Below are 23,467 nucleotides of genomic sequence, written 5' to 3' on the forward strand. Positions count from 1 at the left end.
AAATACATACAAACAGACAGATTACAATCGCATATTTAAAAATACCAAATCTGAAACCAAGATTCTACAGGCTTTCAAGCGGACAAAAATGCTCGTTTTGGCACTGATGACGCTTGTATATATTAGAAGAACCAGCCTGGTTTTATTATGGTATTATTACAAATAATACAAATAAACAAATAAACAAATAACAAATAACTTTTCCTCGATAGTAATATAAGACACGGTCGATAGAACTCATTCCATCCTTATTTTGACAGACAGCTCCAACATCCAATGATAATGAGAATAGTGCCGTGCCGAGCAAATCACGCAAATGTAATAGAGTTACAGCGAAGTCAGGCTAGGTTGACACACATAGAGAGAGTAGGTCATGCAGCCGGTTTAAACGTAATCACACGTACTTATGTTTTGGCTGCAAGTACTTTGGGAGTGGGAGCGAAATATGCCAAAATGGCAGCAAATGTTAACACGAGCTACAGCGTCCCCGAAGAAGACACCCTAATGGACACAGCTCAAGGCTCAAAACACGAGGACATTGTTGAGAAGGAAGAAAGAAATTCGGTAGTGTGGGGATATTTTGGTTATGTAAAGTCCGACAAGAAGCAGAGTAGCATGCAATGCAAATGTGTCGAGCTTTTGACTGGTCAGAATTGAGACTTTTCTATTTAGTATACCCTATTTTAATTTTTTGGAATTGACCAAAGAATTTAGATTTGTTTGTGTTCTCATGTAACGCTTGAAGCTTCTGACTGGTCAGAAGTAAGTAATTTTAGTTTATGATATAATAATTTTATTTACATTTCATTTGTTTAACTTCTGACAGAAAATAAATAATATTATAAATTAAATTGTTAAATTATACATATATTATAAATAATATTACTAACCAATATTAATGCGGTATCTTCACATCTCACATAGGAGTAAAAAGGAACGTTTAAACTTGAGTATTGACTCGTATTACTTTATGATACTCATACTCGTCAAAATTGCTATATCTGTACCGGACGCTTGTTTCAGCCGAGGATCCGGCTCAACTGTAGTTGTTATATACACCATTTTTTTAACTTATTATGTTGTATATGAATTTCACTTAAACTTATGGTGTACGTGGAGTAAACGGGGCATTCTGCCAATTAAGTCACTTGTGGTTTGAAGCTATCTGTGTCATGAGTCTGAATGTGTATTTCATGTCTTTAAGGTGTTTCTTTGAGGTGTCCTAACTGAAGGCAATTTTCTCACTGTGTGATAGACTACAGTTTTTTCAATTGAGTTAAATTAAGTCCATGTGCTAAAATGCAAATGACAAGAAAACCAACCTTGAACCTTGGACAGACCAGATCATTTTCTCCATAGTCATATGCCATGGTCCAGTTTGTGAGGCTCACATGCCCATTGAAGCCATTTTTTGTGGTGAACAGGCGCCCTGACCAGTCTAAACAACTCCACACAAACATATTTGGATGCTCTGTTTGCTTGACACAGTGCTTGAAACAACATTAACATTTTCAGCATTTTCTGTTGGATTAGACCATTTGTTGGCCTTTACTCTCCATGCCTTGGTGTCACAGGGTCACAGTAAAAGGAAGCCCTTAAAGTGCCCTGAGTGTCACACCACAGATTATAGATTACGTATAGATTATGGTATGACATGTACACCAAGAAAAAAAAAATACAAAGATTATTAAATCTATAGATGTTTAATTGTCCAATTGAACTGTGAAAAACCCAAAATGAAACCTGATGTGATATTTCTGATGTGTTTCAGACCATCAAGCCTACCGGGACAATGTGCAACCCATCCTCCTGCTTGCCGCACCCCCACTCTGTCTATCTCCTCTTCCCCGTCCTGTTCCCCTTCCCTGCCCAGATCTGTCTACCATGAAATGACTGCCAACAATGTCATCATCCTGGAGCCTGACTCCTCTCAGTGTTCCCCCCAGAGCCTACTCTCCTCTGCAATTGGGGGTCTCTCAGATTTGCTGCAGAGTTTGGATGTGGTGCCTTCTGCCAACATCATCATTGTGGAGACCTCCAACTTGATAATTCGCAGTGCTTCTGAATTCTGCCTAAGTTCTGCCCCTGTGGCTATGAAAACACAGGAGAGCACTTTCTCATCCAATCCATTTTTTAAGCTGCGCTCCCTCAGCAGCCAGTCACTGGTAGAGCAGGAGATCAGGATGGTGAGACAGAGGGAAGAGGAGTGGAGGAGGCAAAGGGAGGAGATGTGGAGAAGGAGGAGAGAGGAGGATTGGAGAAGAGGGAGAGAGAGCTATGATACTGTGTTGGTGTCTCCAGGCCTGAATGATAACATTGGTTACAATGGTACGTATTGTCCACAAAACCTTTTCTGGGTGTTGCAGTGCTCCTGAGATGATGTCTTATCTGGTACAGAACTATGTAGAACATTATTTTTGTACTTGGTTATTAAATGATTTTCATTCCAGTGATGAAGGCTTCAGACAGATGCTTCTCCTCCCCTCCATCGCCTTCAAGAACCCGCAAAATGGAACGATCCAGTTTGTCACGTGACCACAAGGTTTGCTAAAAAATCATAACACACACACACAAAAAGGTGAAGTGATCCACTATTTAGGGTGGGCAGACACTTGTGTCCACTCATGAAATAGTTTTAACACTATTGAATGATTGGAAAATCCTCCATCCTTTGCTCCCAAAATATTGTAACCTCAGTAGTAAATGAATAAATCTCATTAGTGCCACAAGATATCAAAGGCAGTATGCTTGAATCGAGCTGCAATGATGATACTAATCACCTGTACATAAAGTCATTTGAGTGAACAGAATCTGAGGTAAAAAAAAAAAAAGTATCGTTGGAATGGCTTGAAGTCCAGGTAAGGAGTTGCAGGAAGCCATATGTAGTCTGTCGATATATCAGTCTAGAGACAGAGGTCTGATTCTTTCCCATGTCTATATTTGAGTTTAAAAGCACTTGGCCATCTTCCCAACAGCTTTCATGAACAAGACTCAGTTTATATATTAATCCACATAAACTGAAGAAGATTTCATACAAATACATATATCACTTCAGGTCTGACATCAAACACAACAGTGTGTCTTAATGAAAAGTGTGATAGATTGATATAATGTAATTGCACACACACACACACACACACACACACTCGGCTCTGGCTTATCTTTAGGCTCATCCCTCAGATATTCTCTCTCACATTCTGATATGATTTCATTCAAAGTCATGCTGTAAATTAACATGTCAAAATGATTCAATTAAGCAAATTATTGAAGTTCAGATTGGTTTACCATGTAACCTAGATATTGATTAGTTATTGATGAGTTATTGTTGAGTATGGAAACACAATAATAGCCAATAGCTTCAGGAGATCAGGCAGAATTAGTACTTTTCCATCAGGATTGGTTGAACACTTGCTGTGCTGAGCCAAGTCATGATGGCTTCAAACATGTACTGTCACGTTTGGTCCTTGCAATATGAAAACATAATTTTTTTTACCCATTTTACTCGAGAGATTAATTTTTTTACTCATTGATCATTTGTTTCCTTTATTTATTTCTATTATTTGTCAATCATTTGGACTGATTAATAATTTTAATTCATTAGTTCAGGTTTTAGAATCATTATTATTATTATCATCTACCCATAATTCTTGCATTCTTCTGTCTAATAATTATTCCAAATGTCCAATCCTGTGTTTTTCTCTTTTTAAAAATTCATCATCCATCCATTCAACCATGCATCTTGGATCCAGTGGTTTAGTTGACTCCCCCCACAGTTCCCTCCTTCCCTTTCATCAGTGCCTCAACGACAGAAGGCCGTGGCACAGCGATGGGAGGCCTCCTTATTAGCAAATCAGAAGAAGGATTGAAGAACAACAGCCATTTTAAAGCTAAAATGAAATCCCACACCTTTGTTTACTTCTAACTTTGTCATTGTCTGTCAACAGCAAAGATCCCCTAAAGTGTTTGTTCATTGTTAACTGTGAATGAATATTTTTTCTATGGGATGACACATCCCAAGAGAAGTGAGCTGAAGTGCGACATTCAAAATCTGATTTATGCATGAGAGTATGTAACTGGATAACACAAACTGTCTGTCATGTCACAGTTTATACATTTATATGTAAATATATGTGTACATGTATTTCTACATACATGCGCACAGACACACACATACACTTATGATTTTAATAGTATATGAGTATGAAATTACAAGCATTATAATATGTTAAGTTAAGCAGTAGAAGATGAATGAATCAATAATCCTATTGCCTTTTGTCTGGAGTACATTCAGTTATATATACCTCAGAAAAATACTATCTAATCATCTCATCAGTCTGGACGGCATCACTTTGGCTTGCTTTGTGCATGCACATTAGTGTATGCAAATCATCCTCCACACGTCAGTTAGTCAAACCTTACTTTGGTATGGCTTTAGCTCCAAAACCAGCTAACACACTGGCTGAAAACCGAATGTGGCTCAGTTGTTGAATAAAGGTTTATTCAGGTTAACTCAGGAAGAGGATGAATAAAAATAAAACTGTTCAAATAAAATGATACCATGCTCATTACAACCTTTTCTTCTTTAATTGTGTTGCAGGTTTTCAATGTGTTTGCACAAATGTGTTACAATGTAAAACTACTGCTACACAGGATCAATCTGAACTAGCCAAATGAGATGAGTGTGTTTTCGTGAGTTGTGGTGTAACTCTATTGTCAGCACTGCAAAGGAGAGGCTCAGGTAACCTTAAGAAATTCCCAAATATGGTGATTACGGATACGAAACTCAGTAATTCCTCACTAAATTGGATATTAGCACAAAGCCAGGCAGATTGTAAAATGTGTCTTTATTGCTTTGCTTCTTGCACAACCAAGAACATTATTATATTAGTACACATTACACACCACTGTATGCTCAGCATTTGACATATGATTTCATCGCAGTTGGGGTCTTTTTTTTCACTTCCACACTGGTTTTACCTCTGTCTTAGATTTGGTGCAGTTTATGCCAGCTTATGATACTTATACAATACTATTATAGAGTGTTTCAGGTTTAGTTTTCAAAATTACATCTATTTTGTCACATTATTGTCTTGCTATTTTCTAATCTTCACCTCTCTGGTGTGTTCATTTTATCACTTTTCAATAATCATAGCGATAAAACTGGGCAACACCTGCTTTGCTTGCAAGGATCTTCAACTCATATCAAAAACTGCTCTAATTTGTAAAGAATTAGCTCACGTGTTATTAATCCTTGTTATGTTTATTTTTGAGTATATACTTCTTTGAGTTCCAGTTGTTTACCATTGCCAAATTAAAGGTTTGGTGGTAACAGCTTGAATAAAGCATGTGACTCTTGAAATCTACTGTGTGTGTCTTTATCTGTCAGCTGCATCTTTTAGTGATCAGACCCTTATTTTCAGTTCAATTTCAGCGACAGAGACATTTGTCTGTATGTATTATGCCGTAACATGACAGCACAATCTGGCCATGTGGACTCAGCAGACCCAGCTGCCTTCCATCAAGTCTTAGCGGTTCATGGGATTCTCCTCGACCAACACTCCAGGGTTCTCCAGGGAATTGGGGAGTCTTTTCAGACACATGCACCCGTTCTTGCTCAGATTCAGGCCCATCTAGATAAAATGGTGGCCCGTCTTTCCCCTCCCCCCACAACCACTGTTGGTTCTGAGGTTTCTCCTCCCCAAGTTGCTGGCCCAAAGTCTTCAGCTGCCCTCTGCTCTCCCATAAGATGGCACCCAGGTTTATTTGTCCAAACACTGTGAACTCTGTAATCAACCCTGTCACAGTCACAGGGGTGATTTTATATGTCTCTCCTACAGGCCTTTGTGTCCGCCTGTCTTGCCCCAACCTTGGCCCAGCTCATTGCCACCCCGCCTTCACCGCAGTGGTCAGGTTTATCAATTTCTGGATTTGGAGGGTTATGGCCCTGAGGAACTCTTGTAAGTCTGCATATGACCCCAGTAGGTTCAGCTCCCATAGTGTATCAGCTTCTGTTTATTTTCCCTTCTCCTCCTCTCATCTGTGACAGCTTGACAGAATTAGAACCCTGCCCAGAGTGATTTAAGGCAATCAAACTAAAGTGGCTTAAGTGGGCAAAACAAAAAAATAAACCAAAAAAACTGAGGGATATTATACCCTTACCCTAATTAGCGGTTTTCAGTGTTTAATGCTTCCAAAAGCCAAGAGACTCACACAGAAATTCCTTACTGTCAGACTGCTGCATCTACCTGCCGTTAAAAATTATAAACATGTAGCCCACTTCTAATTACAGCAGAGGGACCTTGAGTTCGTAAAGAAACTAATTTTTAATGGGGCAATGCTGCAGATAGACTAGGCAGGTGAGAAGGCGAGAATGGAGTCTTTCCCAGGTAGCCTGCAACAATGTCTGCATGAGACAAGTCATGTGCAGGTCGGCAGTGGTCCAGATTAATCCTCACATTCCCACGTTGAAACCACAAGGCACAGTCAATAGCAGGAGCTGGTTTAGCTAATCTGTCAATCACACCTTAACCAATTCAGGACCAGGATTGCACTTATGCTCAATCAGTACTTCCTCTTTCCCCATGAGCTTTTTTCAAAATAAAATGAAAAATGTAACAATGTACCTTTGTATCATCTTAAGCATTTTTAAACATATTTATTACACTTTACACTTTTATCAAACTATTTTAACCTTTATGAAATTTCCTTTTTATACAACTTTACAACTAAACAACTTTACCCAGAGACGAACATATTCAAACTTTTTATTATTTACAATCTATTTTTTTATGGATAGGGATTTTTAGCAGGGTTACACACGTCACAGCTCACAGGGCACAACATCCAAGCTAGTGGTGCATACTTCATATCAGATGCACTGGTCTGGTTCCTTTACGCCTCATCTGTAACACTCACACAACGTAACATCCAACATGATTGTGCGATTTTGCCCATGTAGGATTACTGTCATATACACAGGGTCAGTCACAACTGTGTTGAGTATACAGTAAAAATTTAAAATTTGCGTTTCACCTCAGAAATTTTGACGTTGCACAGAAGTATACTATAAAACCAATCAAACTTTATTTATATGGCACTTTTCAAACATGTGGCATGAACTACTTTAGAGTTAAAAGCCAAACCTCACACCCTACCCCCACCATACACACACAGACACACTCAGCAGCTTTTGTTCGTTTGTTTTTTTTACTAGGCACTGAGGATCCAGGTGAAGAAATGATAACTAGAGGAGGTGTCTGAACCAAGAAATTCCAGAGCCTGCAACCACTGGGAATGCCACCACAGAGAGCCTACACTTTCATTCTATGGAGGATCAAAAGGGACAGAATTAAATATATAAATAAATCTTTTAATAATTACTGAAATGTGCCATTAATTAATTAAAAACTGTTCATTTAATGTAAATATATATATTTATCTCAGTATTTAATTGATTATTTTAATGGTCCTGTTTATATTATCTGTCAAACTCACCCATCAAAGTCAGTAGGTGGGGCTAATGTGAATCGAGTCTAATCAATTGTCTTGGTCTGAAGCCCGGAAGGGTTAGACATTGTGGCTACGGAGGATGTTCTACAAGGGTGGAGGGCGCTGGGCTGCAGGCGATTGGCATGAACTGGTTTGTGACTGGATCGCGAACTGGATCGGGATGACATCTCAGGTGGTAGATTATGAGGATGAAATGGACTGTGATGACAGGGCTCCTATTGTGAGTGAAAAAGTGCGAGGTAAAGCAAACGGGAGGCAGGACAAGGAGGTAAGTGCGAACTGGTATGCTAACCAGAGAAACAAAAGAGAGTTAGAGGGGAACAGTTCGGATGAAGAAAACCGTATTGTTCGCAAGCCGCTTTGAAACAGTGAAGAGAGTACTTGTTGGAAGCGAATGGGGATCAGACAGAAAAGCGTTAAAGACCATTTACATAGGACTAGTAAGAGTAAGGAAGTATTACATTTCAGGCATTAAGATTTTCATGTCCAAGAACTTATGTTAAATTATCTTTAGTTTTTGTCCCGTGGCTTCCTGTTTTATTGTGACATCCTACTCTTCTCTTGTTTTCGGTAACCTGCCCTGCCCTGATTGTTTCCACCTGTTTCCCAATATCTATCTATCTATCTATTGTATCTATCTTGTGTGTGTGTGTGTGTGTGTGTGTGTGTATATATACAAAATGAAATTGGAAATTGGAATTAAAGGAACTGCACTAAGGTGGTTCAAATCCTACTTATCAGAAAGACATCAGTTTGTTCATGTAAACAACAGCTCCTCCTCATGTACTGTAGTCAGTCATGGAGTCCCGCAGGGTTCAGTACTTGGACCAATCCTCTTTACGCTTTATCTGCTTCCTCTAGGCAACATTATCAGGAAACACAGCATCAACTTCCACTGCTACGCAGACGATACTCAGCTGTACCTATCAATGAAGCCAAATGAAGTCACTCAGATAGTCAGACTGCAGGCATGTCTTGAAGACATAAAAGTCTGGATGACTGGTCATTTTTTACTTCTCAACTCTGACAAAACAGAAGTTATTGTACTCGGTCCTAAGCACCTCAGAAAAATACTATCTAATCATCTCATCAGTCTGGACGGCATTACTTTGGCTCCACTGTAAGAAACCTTGGAGTAATTTTTGACCAGGACATGTCCTTTGTCCATCACATAAAACAAGTTAGTCGGGCAGCTTTCTTCCACCTGAGAAACATTAGGAAAATCAGAAACATCCTTTCTCAGGATGATGCAGAAAAACTAGTCCATGCATTTGTAACTTCTAGGCTGGACTACTGTAACTCATTACTATCTGGATGTCCAAACAAATCTCTAAAAGGCCTTCAATTAATTCAGAACGCTGCTGCACGAATATTAACAGGAACTAGGAAAAGAGATCATATCTCTCCCGTGTTAGCTGCTCTTCATTGGCTGCCAGTAAAATATAGAGTAGAATTCAAAATCCTTCTTTTAACGTATAAAGCTCTTAATGGCCAAGCTCCATCATATCTCGGAGAGCTCATAGTTCCTTACTGTCCTAGCAGGCCACTCCGCTCTCTAGATGGAGGTTTACTTGTGGTTCCTAGAGTCTCCAAGAGTAAATCTGGAGGCAGATCGTTCAGTTATCAGGCTCTTCTTCTATGGAACCAACTTCCAGCATCGGTCCGGGGGGCGGACTCTAGTAATTTTCAAGACCAGGCTTAAAACTGTCCTGTATGACAGAGCTTATAGTTAAAAAGTTAAAGTCCTCTACTCTTTAGCTATGCTGCTATAGGCCTAGGCTGCTGGGGGAAGGACTGAGCTTCTCTCTCTCTCTCTCTCTCTCTCTCTCTCTCTCTCTTTGTCACCCTCTCTCCCCCTCTCCCTCTTTCTTTCTCCCTCCCTCCTTGCATGCGCTGATAAGAACCACCCTTCTTAAAAAACACAGTTTCACCCAGTTCTAAGCATTTATACTGCATTTACTAACAATGTTTTGCCAAAGTCTCTCCCAGTTCCTCTCCTCTCTCTCCCTGTCCTCATCCTGCAGGTGGTGACCCATCCCATGTTCCTGCAACACCTGCTGGTCCCATATTTCATGAATTCTGCACTACAGCTCAACTCCATGAACTCCATGCAGCAACATGTTCCTGCCTACACCCCCCCCCCCCCATGCCTGTCTCACTCTCTCTCTCTCTCTCTCCCACTCTCAACCCAACCGGTCGAGGCAGATGGCCGCCCCCCCTGAGCCCTGAGATTTGATTTGATATATATATATATATATATATATAGAGAGAGAGAGAGAGAGAGAGAGAGAGATAGTATATAGTCTGTGTTTCCCTTTGTCCCTTTGCCAGTTCATCTTGTCTTGTGAAGGTTGTGAGCAAGTGCCAGTCCATGCCAGTTTTCATGTCAAGTCAGGTTTTGTATTCTTTGATACATGGCCTTACCTAGTCAGAGTGTTTTTTGTTGCGGTTTTACCTCAGAGTGAGTGATTCTTTATCTTGGATAGTTTTTCCTCTGTTGAGTGATTTTCAGTTGATACTTGTCATTAAAAGTTTGTTTATTTTGAAATTGTCTCTCGAGTCATGCATTTGGGTTCAAGTCCTTGTTCAGTCGCGACAAAGATTGTGACAGGTGCAGCTAGAACAACCCTGACTTCAGCATTACAAGTGGAAATGGGAGAAATGCCTTTAGAGGTAAGGCGAAAACAGCTTGCTCTAAGTTACTGGGGGAATTTAAAAGGGCATAATAGAGATCATCCAACACAAGAAGTACTGAAACCATGATGGGAAAAGGAGAGGAGAAAAACAAAAAGCTTTGGATGGGCATTAGAGGGAAAAGCTAAAGTACTTGATATAACAGCAATAAACCTCAGTCCAACAATTCCACTCTCAGTGACACAACCTTGAATACTTCCTGAACTTTGTGTGGACCCCACTCTGTTAAACAAAAAGCATTAAGATAATAACACAGTTAATAAAGCATTATATAGGAAATAACTACAATGGTCACATTCAAATATATACAGATGTATCAAAATAGGTATTTCATTTATAATTCCAAAATTTAAAATTTAAAGGATACAAGAGAATCAACAATGAATTATCAGTATATACAAGAGAGATGATGGCATTGTTAGTGACAGTCCAATGGGTTGAAGAGGTGAGACCTGGGAAACACGTGTGAATACCTACTCATATGGGGATAACAGGATAACTTGACTGACCCTGACAGTACACAGAGACAACAATGACAGCAACAACAATATTAACATAAACCGTCTCCGGGGAATGGCCTGGGGCTGCCTGTGCTCTCAGGGTTGCTGGGTGCCCTGGTGGCTGCCTGCTATCCCGGGCTGGGGGGCGTGTTGTTCCAGCCCCCCACATCAGTCACAGTCAGCTATCCACAGCATCCAATGAGAAACTGTAGCTTACACATACACACACATATATACAAAGTGCATAACACTAATTTCATGGAAAATACTGCTCTCACGGCTTATGTTGATATTGTTGCTGCTGTTGTTGTTTATGTACCCCCAGCAAACCAATACCATTGCCAATAAGGCTAAAAGCGAATGGTGACAGGAGGAGTATGTCAGACTCCTTACTTGCAGAGTAAGGCCCAGTCCGAATATACCCCCTATCCCTACTTTTTAACCCTACCCCTAAATTTTTGTGAAAATGGGAGCCACTGAGTCCAGGCTTGACTTCAGTTTATTGTCAAAAATATTGGCAATAGAATCACAAGATGCAAGTAAAACTCCAGCATGAGCCACCTCAGAAGTATGATAACGTTTCCTCATCATTGTCATTCCTGACAGCTAAAACTGGTAATGTCAAAAAAGACAGTGATGGTCAGACACACCAGGGGACAGGCCATGGGTTATGACCAGATCCAAGATGTGATGTCAGAGCTGATGAGAGTGAACCCAGGTGCAAAAAGGGGAAGCGAGGCAGAGGTAGTGAGTCCAGTAGGGCAAGAGCTTTTAATCCAAATGGAGGCAGGGGTCATACACAAAAAGGCTGGCAGGATTAGGCAGGAGAATCAAACACCAAAAAACAGTCCGGTCATACACTGGGAGCAAACAACTGGTAACGCGAGAGAGCTTAGCACACAGAAGGTAACAAAGACAATCTGGCAGAGACATGGGGAATGAGGCGGGGTTTACATATACAGGAACTAACACAGGTGAAACAAATTAGGAGTCAACTCATGGCGGGAAAAAGAACAAAGAGGGGAAGTAAATTGCAAACAACAACATGGAACACAAGATTTTCAAAATAAAACAGGAAGTGTACAAGGCAACGAAAAAAACTGAGTCTGACATGTGACCTCTAATTTAAGTGGGCTGTGTAATGTGTTGTTTAAAATCCAATCTGTTTCAAAGGTTTAAGCCCTACCTCTAAATTGTGCGCGTTCCTCTGAGTGTCCCATTTCATGTAGGGGTCAGGGAGTAAGGAGGAGTAGGGGCAATGAATGTCTAGCTTAACATTGAGGGTTTTCTGGGCCAGTCTGTGATTGCCAGAGAGCTAGTGGATGTGGAGAAGGCGGAAGAAAACCCATTAAAAATTCACAAGAGACAGTTATTCCGACATTTCTTACAGCGGAGCTGTAAGCCAAAGTAAGGCCGTCCTGACTGATTAGATGATTAGACAGGGTTTCTCTGAGGTGCTTAGGGCCGAGTACAATAATTTCAGTTTTGTCAGAATTTAGAAGTAAAAAGTTACGGGTCACCCAGACTTTTATGTCTTGAAGACATGTCTGTAGTATACCTATTTGTGTAATTTTATTTGGCTTCATTGATAAATACAGCTGAGTGCTGTCTGCATAACAGGGAAATTTCATGCTGTGTTTCCTGATAATGTTGCCTAAAGGAAGCAGATATACAGTGACGAGGATTGGTCCAAATACCAAACCCTGTTCTTGTTTCTTGTTCTTTGTCCGCCCGTCGGACCCGCTCCACAATGTCCCAAGTGACTGCTCCTACCACACACCCCTACCACACAAGTTGGGGGCAGGATGGCAGTTTGCTGGGGGAATGTTCAGGTGAGTCACTGTGGGGACAGAGCATCAGGCTTGATATTCTAGAACCCGTAGGATATAGTGAAGATGAAGTGGGCGAAAAACAAGGCCGACCAGGCCTGACTAGCATTGAGTCTGTTAGTCTTTTTATGCACTTTTGTGCGCTGTCCAGACCACAATGGGCTGCTCAGACCCCTCTAGCCAGTGTTGCCATTCTTCCGGAGCCAGTTTCACAGCTAGCAGTTCCCAGTTCTCTACATCATAATTGCGTTCAGCAGAAGACAGTTTCTTTGCGAAATTGGTGAATGGTTATACCTTGTTATCCACGGGGGAGTGCTGTTATAGGACTGCACCCCTATGTCAGAGGCGTCTACCTCCAGATGAACTGGAGCTTGGGGTCAGGCATGTAGAGAATGGGGAAGGAAGAGAACCTCAAGCGTAGGTCCTGGGAGGCTTGGTCTGCTTCTGGTGAGCAGGAAAACTTGACAAAGGAGGAGGTGATGGTGTAGAGGGGAGTTGCGATGGCAATGTAATTCCTGATGAAGTTTCTGTAAAAATTAGCCTAAAAACATCTATCTGTTTGCAGTCAGCCAGGACCAGCCAGTTCCGGACTGCACTTACCTTTTCAGGGTCCATCTTCATCTCTCCTGCGGTAATAATGAACCCCAGAAAAGAGACAGTAGACTGGTGAAACTGATACTTTTCAGGTTTTATGTAGAGCTGATTCTGGAGGAGCAGGTGGAGTACTTGCCACACATGGGTAACTTGTTCCTTCTGGGTCTTAGAAAAAATGAAATATCATCCAGATATACAAAGACAAAACGATTAAACATGTCTCTCAGCACATCTCAGACAGCCTTAGTTCTGGGTTTCTTTCCCTACTAGACTCAAATGGCTTTTCCCAGCATGTGAGTGAACCCACTCAAATGTTTGATTGACCATTACCTGATTACATTTGAGTTTACTTTAATTGGCTGCACAGTGTCGAGGAATAAATGCAGCTATAGAAGCTGCTGTGGCTAAATTTAAAGAGAACATTCGGTCATCTCAAACAATGCCATATCTAAATTCAAATGAGGATTTCTCCCATACACAGGGTTAGGGTGTATGGCAGAGGACCTTGTGATTAGCACTACGGCCACACTGTGTTCAAGTCTTGATGATGCCGCCCCACTCAAAAAGAAAGTAATGTCCTATGTAACAGAGAAGGCTGGCTCCCTGGTATAATTCCCAATTTCTTGCCTTAAAGCAGACGTCACAGAAATCAGAAAGAAACTGGCGTTCCAGTAAGAGTCTCACCAAGCCTGGAAAGTTAGCTTAAAAATGTATAAAAAAGCTCTCCGCAGTGCTAGACGTTCATATTACTTAGCACTAATAGAAAACAAGAACAACCCCAAGTTTTCTCTTTAGCAGCCAGACTGACAGATAGTCATAGCTCAATTGAGCCAGTGATCACCTTAGCTCTAAGCAGCGATGATTTTATGGACTTTTTTACTGAATAAATTCTCACAATGAGAGAAAGAATTCATCAGCTCTTACCTACATTAGACAATAATCTCCTACTGAATACAGCGACTCCTGAATCAACTGCAACGTCTGTTGTACATCTGGAATCATTCTCACCTCTGAATCTCTCAGCGCTAGTTTCTATAGTCTCATCACCCAGACGATCAACCTGTCTATAAGACCCAGTACCAACTAACCTCTTTAAAGAGCTTTTTGTACTGAATTGAGCCATTCAATCTAGATCTCATTAATTCGATCTTATCTTTGGGTTATGTACCTCAGACCCTTCAGACCGCAGTCATCAAACCCCAGCTTAAAAAGCCGAATCTTGATCCAGATGTTTCAGCAAACAAGTCAGTAGGGCAGCTTTCTTCCACCTGACAAACATTATGGAAATCAGAAACATTGTGTTTCAGGATGATGCAGAGAAACTAGTCAGCCTGCCTCTCATTGGCAATCAAGCAGCCTTTGTAAACCACTCACACTCTGACTCCTGTGCCAGATGATTAATGCCCATGCCTCCAGTCTCTGAGTCCTTCCTTTCGAGAAGCTATGCCCTCTTGGGATTCTCTAGTGATTGTTAATTCTGCTTTTGTCTAGTAATTCCTCCACTGAGTTTTTTAGTCCAAGGCACCTTGAGTTCGAGCTGTTGAGTAAGTCTAGTTTTCCCTTGATCCCCCTTGGTGATTTTCTAATCTTTTGCTACTTTTGCCATTATGGCTTTTGTGTTTTTGTAGTTTTTGCAGTTTCCGTTTTTCCCTGCACGGCATTTTTTTGTTTTCTCCATTGTTAAATAAATCCTTCTTTAAACATCCCTGCATTTGGGTCCTGGCTGTCCTTGATCAAACTGTAACAGAATTGTCTAGCTAGAAAGGATCCAGCGGAGTCAGAAGGTTTAAAGCGTGGCTGAGAAGCCAATTAAGGACAGAATTATCCAGCCACCATGGACTCTACAGAGCAGAAGGCCCTCAGGTGGGCAATAGCCATCCAGGGATTGCATTTGGGATAGCATGACACAGCCCTGCGGGATGTCACAGCCCAGCTGACCCAAGTCATTGCTGTACTAACTGCCCTCACCAATTAGCTCAACGCTGCTCCTGCCCTCATCGTTCAGCCGCCTGTTTAACAACAAGATCCTCCAGCTAACACTAAGCCAGCTCCATAAAACGCCTCAGCCAGTCCCAAACCCCATATTCCTCCTTCAGCAAAATACTCAGGTGACCTCAACACATGTCGCCAATTTCTAACATGGTGGCAGTTAACCTTGAATGCTCAACCAGTGAAATGGCTAAGGTGGCTTACCTGGTCAACCTGTTGGAGGGTCCTCCAGTGAGCTTTTACAACGCTTTATTTGAGCAAAACTCCGCTTTCGCCATGTCAGCTGATGACTACATTGAGGAGCTCATGCAGGTGTATGATCATCCCCTGCAGGGCCAGTACGCCAGCCTGCAGCTTTCCCAGATCCGCCAAGGACGGCTTTTTGTCCGGAAATTTGTGAGTCGTTTCCAAACTGCAGCAGTGGAGTCAGACTGGAGCGAGGCAGCGCTCATCACCACCTTAACAGGCTCAACGGTGAAGTTGGGAGGGGGGTAGCACTTTGAGAGGAATGCACGACTTTCGATGAGGCCATTAGATCAGCCATCAAAGTAGTGATCAACTGTCCCTGTGGTGGCGCCTGCCTCCAGCAGAACGTCAGCGGCGGATGAAAATGAAGCACTGTCTGTATTGTGGCCACAAGGGTCACTTCATCAACTGCTGCCTGGAGCTGCCAAAAGATCAGGCTCACCAGTGAACAGGAGGTCCCTGGTGAGCTGAATCTCTTCTTCCCAGGGTTCCTGCGGATCCTTAAAAAGTCTTAAAATGTCTTAATTTCAAATCCGGGTAATTAAACATTAAATTGTCTTAAATTTACCATAAATTTGCTATAGTTATTAGATTTCCAGAAGGTGTGTTTAATGCAGATGGGAAAGCACATTGGCTGACCATAAAACATAGCGTGTAGCTTATTTGTTTGATTAACTTGGTAAAAAGTCTGTGTAGTAAATGAGAGACTCTGCAAATTAGCCCCTTTACAGTATGTAAACGACAGACTGACGTCGAGCTGCATCATTTGTTTATGGTCAAAGTGCTCAGGCCTGGAACACACTGCCAGCTTGAGCAGCACGTGCGCGCTGCAGAACCTATTGCTTTTCATTTTGGCAGCCATGTTAACGGATCAGAGCCGTGCGGCTGCAGTGGAGCGTCATGTATAGATTTGAATTCTTGCCCATTGAAAATGACCCGTTCAGAGTCATACGTTCAGGAGACATCCAAATCAGTTTCACATGTTTTATTATAACATCAAACAGCAAAATAGACAATAGAAAAAGAGATTGTTTACAGTTTACTACCTCATGATCTTTGGCTCCACTCTCATGATTGAGCCTTGGCGGCCATTGATAGTCCCTATTTTTGTGTAAAGAGAGGAAGAACAGACACAAACTACAACCCCCACAACCCCAGTGTATCTTCTGCATTCAGTCAGCAATTAACAGAAGGTCACAGTTGCATTATATACCGTATATGGATATTTTTTAAAAGATGTTTTTCACTCATGTCTGTACATTCTATCCTCATTACATTGTGCAGCTGTTACTTTCTTTATTCATGTAAATGTCACTCTGTATTTTATCATAAGCAGTTCATTAAGTTCAAAATCTATAATCATTAAAGAGTATAAAAGCATGTGAGGAGCATAAAATCAGACATTTCAACACATCATACCATCAACAATCCATAATGTATATCAATGTCGCAGTCATAACTTCCGGTGTGTTTCACTTGCATGTATTAAAAAAAATTATGTGTTTTTTAACTGTTGTGACATATTGACTGTGTATTGCACCTTGAACTGCTCCATAGTGGAAACCTGCTTGTTTTTGTTGGCTTTTGTTTTTGAAAAATTTCATACATAATCAGTAGTGTAGTCTACTTTTTTTGTAGTGGGTATACCTTACTTCAACATGCAAAGGTGGGGCATTGCAAAGTTAACGACAAATGGATTGAAGAGGATGCATTTAGGATGTGGTTGTCAGGCCGAGACTCAGACACAGAGGCTTTGCAAGACACAGACTTTATTCGTGGCAGCAATGATCTCAGAACCGAATGATAAAAAGAAACAGAGCTATGTAACATTAACTTAAAGGGTCTAAATCAGCAAAAAAAAACAAAATCACTTCAGAAGGAGGTAAAAAAAAAAAACCAAACAAAAAAAAAAAAAAAAACACACTCCGTAGGGAGGAAAAACCTGACTAAGAAAACAAAAGAAACTCACTCACACTAGAGGAACCAAGAGGGGGGAAAAAAAAAAAACAAAACACTCCGTAGGGAGGAAAAACCTGACTAAGAAAACAAAAGAAACTCACTCACACTACTAAGCGGAGGATCAAAGGTAATTCTATAAAACGTTACAAGAACTAAAAATCACTCTTAACGAGGAAAACACAACAGCTATGAACATAAATCTATCTAAGAATCTAGTCTATGAAACAAACAAAAGTTACCCTTACAGAGGATAAACAAAAGGCAATGGATCTAAGGAATTTAACTAAGGTATGAAAGTTGCAAACAAAAATTCACTCAATCGAGGATCAAAAGCTTACACAGGAGTCGAGGGCTGTGGCATAGACGGAACGCTGGTGTGGGACACGGACAACGACACACTGGCACAAGACAAGGGGAAGAAAGGCTATTTAATATGTGGGGGAAATGGGGAACAGGTGGATACAAGATACAATGGTAATCAGGGAGATGCACAGGTGATACATGAGGAAGGGCAAGTGCTCTGAAACGAGAGGAAAGTTAGAAATTTCAAAATAAAACAGAAAATGACAAGACAAAATAAAACCAAGACAAGACAACCTCACCACGGTGTGACAGAACCCCCCTCTCTAGGACCGGCTGCCAGATGGTCCAGGCTGTTCAGGGTGGTTACGTTCAAAGTCTGAAATGTGGGTTTGATCCGCAATGAATCCACTGTCTCTCCTCCAAGCCGTACCCCTGCCAGTCCACCAGATACTGTTTGCCCCGGCCCCTGTTGTGGACAGCCAGCAGCCGTTTGACCTTGTTGACGTGACCCCGTCTATAACCTCAGGAGGAGGAGGGGGCAGAACCGAGGCACTCTCCTTGGCCGGCGTGACCTGACTGACATGGAATGTGGGGTAGACACAGAGGGAGCGAGACAGGCACAGACGGACAGCTGCTGGACTGATGATGCTGGACTTGGTGATGGGGAAGGGACCCACAAAACATGGAGCCAATTTCTTTGAGGGGACCTGGAGGTGCAGATTCTTGGCAGAGAGCCATACTCTCTGACCCTGCTGGTCGGCAGGTGCGGGTCGTCTCTTGCGGTCCGCTGCTATCTTTGTCCGGTCCCCTTGGTGGATAAGAAGTTGTCGTGCCGCAGCCCAGATGCGTTGGCAACGACAGACCATGACGGAACCATCACTTCAGACTGCTGGGCAGCAAACACAGGAGGATCATAACCATATACACACTTGAAGGGTGAATATCCTGTGGCAGAGGTGGGCAGGGAGTTGTGGGCGTCCTCGAGCTGGCAAAATTCCCTCCAGAAGTGTGACACGAACTGGGGCCCCTGGACTGAGACAATGTCCTTGGGAAAGCCATGAATCTTGAACACATGATTAATCAAAATTTCAGTAGTCTCCTTGGCTGAAGGCAGTTTGGGCAAGGCAATGAATCTGGCCATTTTCGAGAATCTGTCCACCACTGTGAGGACAGTGGTGTTACCTTGAGAGACTGGGAGCCCACAAAGTCCATGGATTTGTCCGACCATGGTCTGGAGGGAATGGGCAGTGGTTGCAGCAGTCCCATACGTGACCTGGAGGACATCCTATTCCTTGCACAGACCGAACACGGAGAACACGGCAGAAGAGGAAATATTTACTTTGTCAAAAAGAAAACCAGATGAAACAAAATGCTTGTTAAAACGATTGAGCATCTCAGCTCTGTCATGGATAGTGGCCGACTCTGACACAATGCAAGTTGGGAGACTAGAGGAGTTAGTTGGAGATAATGATTTAATTGACTGTCAGAATTTCCAAGGGTTATTTAAATTTTCCTTTGTAAGAGCAAGATAATAGCTGGATTTAACCTTCTTAACTATGGCAGTACATTTATTCATTAAGCATCTAAAAGTGGTCCAGAGAGCATCAGTATTTGACTTTCTTGCTTCAGCCCAATAATAATTTCTTTCACAAATTTCCCTAACCCTTAGTCTATACCTGTTGTAGGGGGCATGTTTATGATTGACATAAGCAGGTCAGCAAAATAAGACCAGGCTAGTTCAACGTCAGGTATTATGGAGACCCTGCTCCAATCAGCGAAATTCAGATGTCTGCAGCCCTGATCACTGAGGTGTTTTGTGTCACGTTTTGTGATGTAAGGCTTAACCTTTGGAATTCTAGTATCCCTGACACCTGCAACAATACAGTGATCATTCACATTATATGGAAATACATTTACAGAGGTATACTTATAAGGATTATTAGTAATGAGCAAATCGATTAAAGTAGATTTTTCTGGACATTTTAGAATTGAACGAGTGGAAGAATCAATTCATCTGAGGCTGGCGACTGCCAGTTTCAGTTCAGATCACCACAAAGGGCTATTTCGCTGTCAGATAGGGGCAACCGGTCGAGGCAGATGGCTCAATGGAGAGCAAGACAGGCACATGGGGGGGGGTATTTGGGATTTCTAAGATGATTTCTTCGTGTTTATTGTGTCTGGATGTTTTGGTGTACAGTGTTCTGTAACGCCTGCCAGAGGGGAGAAGTTCAAACCGGTTGTGTCTGGAGTGTGATGGGTCCTGAGATGTTTCCTGCCCATTTCCTGACTCTGGATGTGTATGAGTCCTTGATGGAGGGCAGGTTAACACCAATGATTCTCTCTGCAGTCCTGATTGTCCGTTTCAGTCTGTTCGTGACCTGTTTGGTGGCTGATCCAAACCAAATTATGATGGAGGTGCAGAGAACAGACTGCATTATAAAACTGGATCAGCAGCTCCTGGGACAGGTTGAATTTCCTGAGCTGACGCAGGAAGTACATCCTCTGCTGGACGTTTTTGATTATGGAGTCAATGTTGGGGGGCCACTTTAAGTCGTGGGAGATGGTAGACTCCAGAAACCTGAAAGTTTCCACAGCAGACACAGAGTTATTGAGAATGGTGATGGGGGACAGTGTGGATTGGCTACTCCTGAAGTCCACAGTCATCTCCACAGTTTTGAGCATGTTCAGCTCCAGATTGTTCTGACCACACCAGAGGGCCAGCTGTTCCACCTCCTGCCTGTAGGCAGACTCATCACCATCCTGGATGAGGCCAATGACCGTTGTGTCGTCTGCAAACTTCAGGAGTTTCACAGATGGGTCACTCAAGGTGTGTGTAGGGAGAAGAGCAGTGGGGAGAGCACACATCCCTGGGGGGCACTTGTACTGATTGTTCGAGTGCTGGATGTGATTTTCCCCAACCTCACCTGCTGCCTCCTGTCTGTCATGAAGTTAGTGATCCACTAATAGCTGGAGGCTGGGATGGTGAGCTGGGTGAATTTGGAGTGGAGGATGTCTCGGATGATGGTGTTGAACACTGAGCTGAAGTCCACAAACAGGATCCTTGCATATGTCCCTGGGGAGTGAAGGTGTTGCAGGATGTAGTGCAGCCCCATGTTGACTGCATCATCCACTGACCTGCTTACCCGATATGCCAACTACAGGGGGTCCAGTAGGCTGCCTGTGATGTCCTTCAGGTGGCTCAACAGCAGTCTCTTAAAAGCCTGTAGTCATTTAGTCCAGAGATAGCAGGTTTCTTTGGGACTGGGATTATTGTGGAGTGGTTGAAGCAGGAGGGGACTTCACACAGCTTCAGTGATCTGTTGAAGATCTGTTAGAGTCTGAGGTACATAACCCAACGATAAGGTCAGATTAATCAGATCAAGAATGAACGGCTCAATTAAGTAAAAAATCTCTTTAAAGAGGCTAGTCGGTACTGGGTCTAAGACAGTTTCTGAGAACTGAAAAGGAATCATAAAGCTGCTTGCGTGCAAACATGCATGCACGTGTGTATGTGAGTGAGAGTGCTTCACTAGGAACCGGTTTTCCTGTTCACACAGAGAAAGAAGTGACTCCAAGCTGAACTGCTGTGAAAGAAGGGGGCAGGGCTTGCCTTTTGTCTGACAGTGTTACTTAACATTAGCTGAGCTGCTAATGTAAGCTCATAGCTTTCAATATAGCCCGTGAGAGTAAACAAGCCTACAGGCAGAAAGAAAGCCGGTGAATCAGATCAATAAAACCTTATTTTTCTGATTGTTATGAACAGCGGTTTTGTTCAACAGCACAAGTAAACTCCACAGCTTAAATATGGGCATTAGTTGTTTTTTTTTTTTGTTTGTTTGTTTTTATGGTTCGTTTCAGTTGCCTACGAATCAATTTTTGAGAGAGAGAACAATGACCTGGATGAATGAGAATATTCATAGACTTTATCACTAAAAGGTTTTGAGTCTTTCTACTCCTCTTTATCTGAGACTAATTATATTTTTGAGCTGTTTAATTTATTTTAAATTTTATATTTTTTTCTTTCTTCCCCTGATGTCACTGACCATTACTTTTTTAAAACTTCATTTTGGGCTACTCTGTCATCATTGGAGTCGCTTGATTTGGCTTCCCACAATTAGCATGAATTTTCCGTAACTCTATTCTACCGATTGCAAATATCTCCTGGCTTGGATTTTTTTTTTTTTTTAAAGTTCCTGGGTCCCTTATATAGGGCGAGGTTCTGTGACGTTTTCTATGTCAGGTTGACTCTTTCTGCTCTAAACCACTTGGTCTAGGTCAACTCTGGGCCTCACCTTCCTTTAATAACTTATTAATGAGATGAGCCTCAGGCCATGGCCTCTCTTGACTTCTTCCCATTGAGCTATTGGTGGGGTCGAACTGGTTGTGGCCTCCTTTTATTTGCATTACAATGTGAGCTATATCCACCAGGTGTATTTTTAACAACCCTTCTAGCAGTGTCATACATTTTAATTGTGTTCCGATGTGTACATGTAATGTGCTACGTAAACATAAATTTTTCCAGTGACGTTGTGAATCTTTCTGTTACACGCTGTTCATCAGTCTTCACTATGGATGCTTATCCTGTGTATGTGTGATATGTGTTATACTCATCTGATTGAAAGTTTCCTTCAACGCTTCCATGTGACCCATGGAATCAAATGATATAATCCAAATAAGGGACTTGATCAGTCTCACGACCTCATAGTACTGCCTTTATGTGTGTCAATTCTTTCTGTTTTCCCTCTGTGCTTGGGGGAACCTTCTGGGCCCAGTGTTGCAGGGTTCGGATTAGCCCCAGTTTGTGCTCCATTGGGTGGTGGGAGTCAATCAAGAGGTACTGGTCTGTGTGTGCAGGTCTCCGGTAGACCCCGAAGCTGAGGTTGCCATCCTTACCAAAGGACACTACACAATCCAGGAAGGGCAAACTGTTATCCTTCGTATCCTCCCTGGTGAACTTTATGTTCTTGTCCATTAAATTTATGTGTTAACTGAAAGCTTCCACTTTTTGAGTTTTGATTTTGACCCATTTGTCATCCACATATCTGAACCAGTGGCTGGTGGTTGTGTACATGAATGAGGTCAGTGCCCGCTCCTCCACTTCCTCCATGTAGATTTTTGCCACAACAGGAGACACTGAATGACCCATGGCACAGCTGTGTTTCTGACCATGGTTTCACTCAGTAGCAGAGTGAGGTTCTGTACCTTTTTTGTAAAATCTATGGAGTTTTGGATGTGGTGTGCCGTGTTCCCTCACAAGAGGGGACAGGATAAAAAAGAGGTTCTTGGTGATGCTGTAGATTACCGAGTTGATGCTACTGACAAGGGGTCTGAGTGGCACTCCTTCCTCATGGATCTTGGGTTGGATTATGTGTTTAGATAATAGGTACCAACAGCAGACAACAGAATTAAATCAAATCAAATCAAATCCAGAACAGAAACAGAACAGGAACAGTGTCATGCACATGGTTTAACTACGGTGGGTGGTAGGTGCAAACCAACATTACAAAATCTGAAATACTTTTGCAAAGCTTGAAATAAATTTACATTTTGGAAAAAAAGTGTTACATATCATAAAACAAAATTGCATTAGCATAACAAATTTATATTTACTTTTCAGAAAACAAATTAACAAAATGTGACACACTTTAACAAACGCCTAGACAAATGTAGAAGTCACAAACTAACAAACCAGATATAGAATGTCCCAACTCTGGAGATGACCTGGAATTGATAATGGGAGCGGCCAGTTGGAGTTGCATGGATAACAGTGTGTAGCAATCAAGTGATGTTTTGCCCGTTATTGGAATCTCACCTTCTGAGGGTAACAAACATTGGCTGTTTTTG

The 23,467-nt window shown here is 42.0% G+C and overlaps 1 long non-coding RNA gene across 1 annotated transcript; it reads left to right on the plus strand.

The window, feature by feature from the left end:
- Nucleotides 1-403: 403 nt before the first annotated feature.
- Nucleotides 404-5,312, plus strand: LOC115058133 (uncharacterized). The gene is made up of 4 exons (XR_003842029.1): nucleotides 404-564; nucleotides 1,772-2,328; nucleotides 2,451-2,542; nucleotides 3,750-5,312. It is a non-coding gene; the product is annotated as an uncharacterized LOC115058133 (long non-coding RNA).
- Nucleotides 5,313-23,467: the final 18,155 nt, after the last annotated feature.

This window comes from Echeneis naucrates, chromosome 17 (genome assembly GCF_900963305.1).
Source record: "Echeneis naucrates chromosome 17, fEcheNa1.1, whole genome shotgun sequence".
Taxonomy (NCBI): Eukaryota; Metazoa; Chordata; class Actinopteri; order Carangiformes; family Echeneidae; genus Echeneis; species Echeneis naucrates.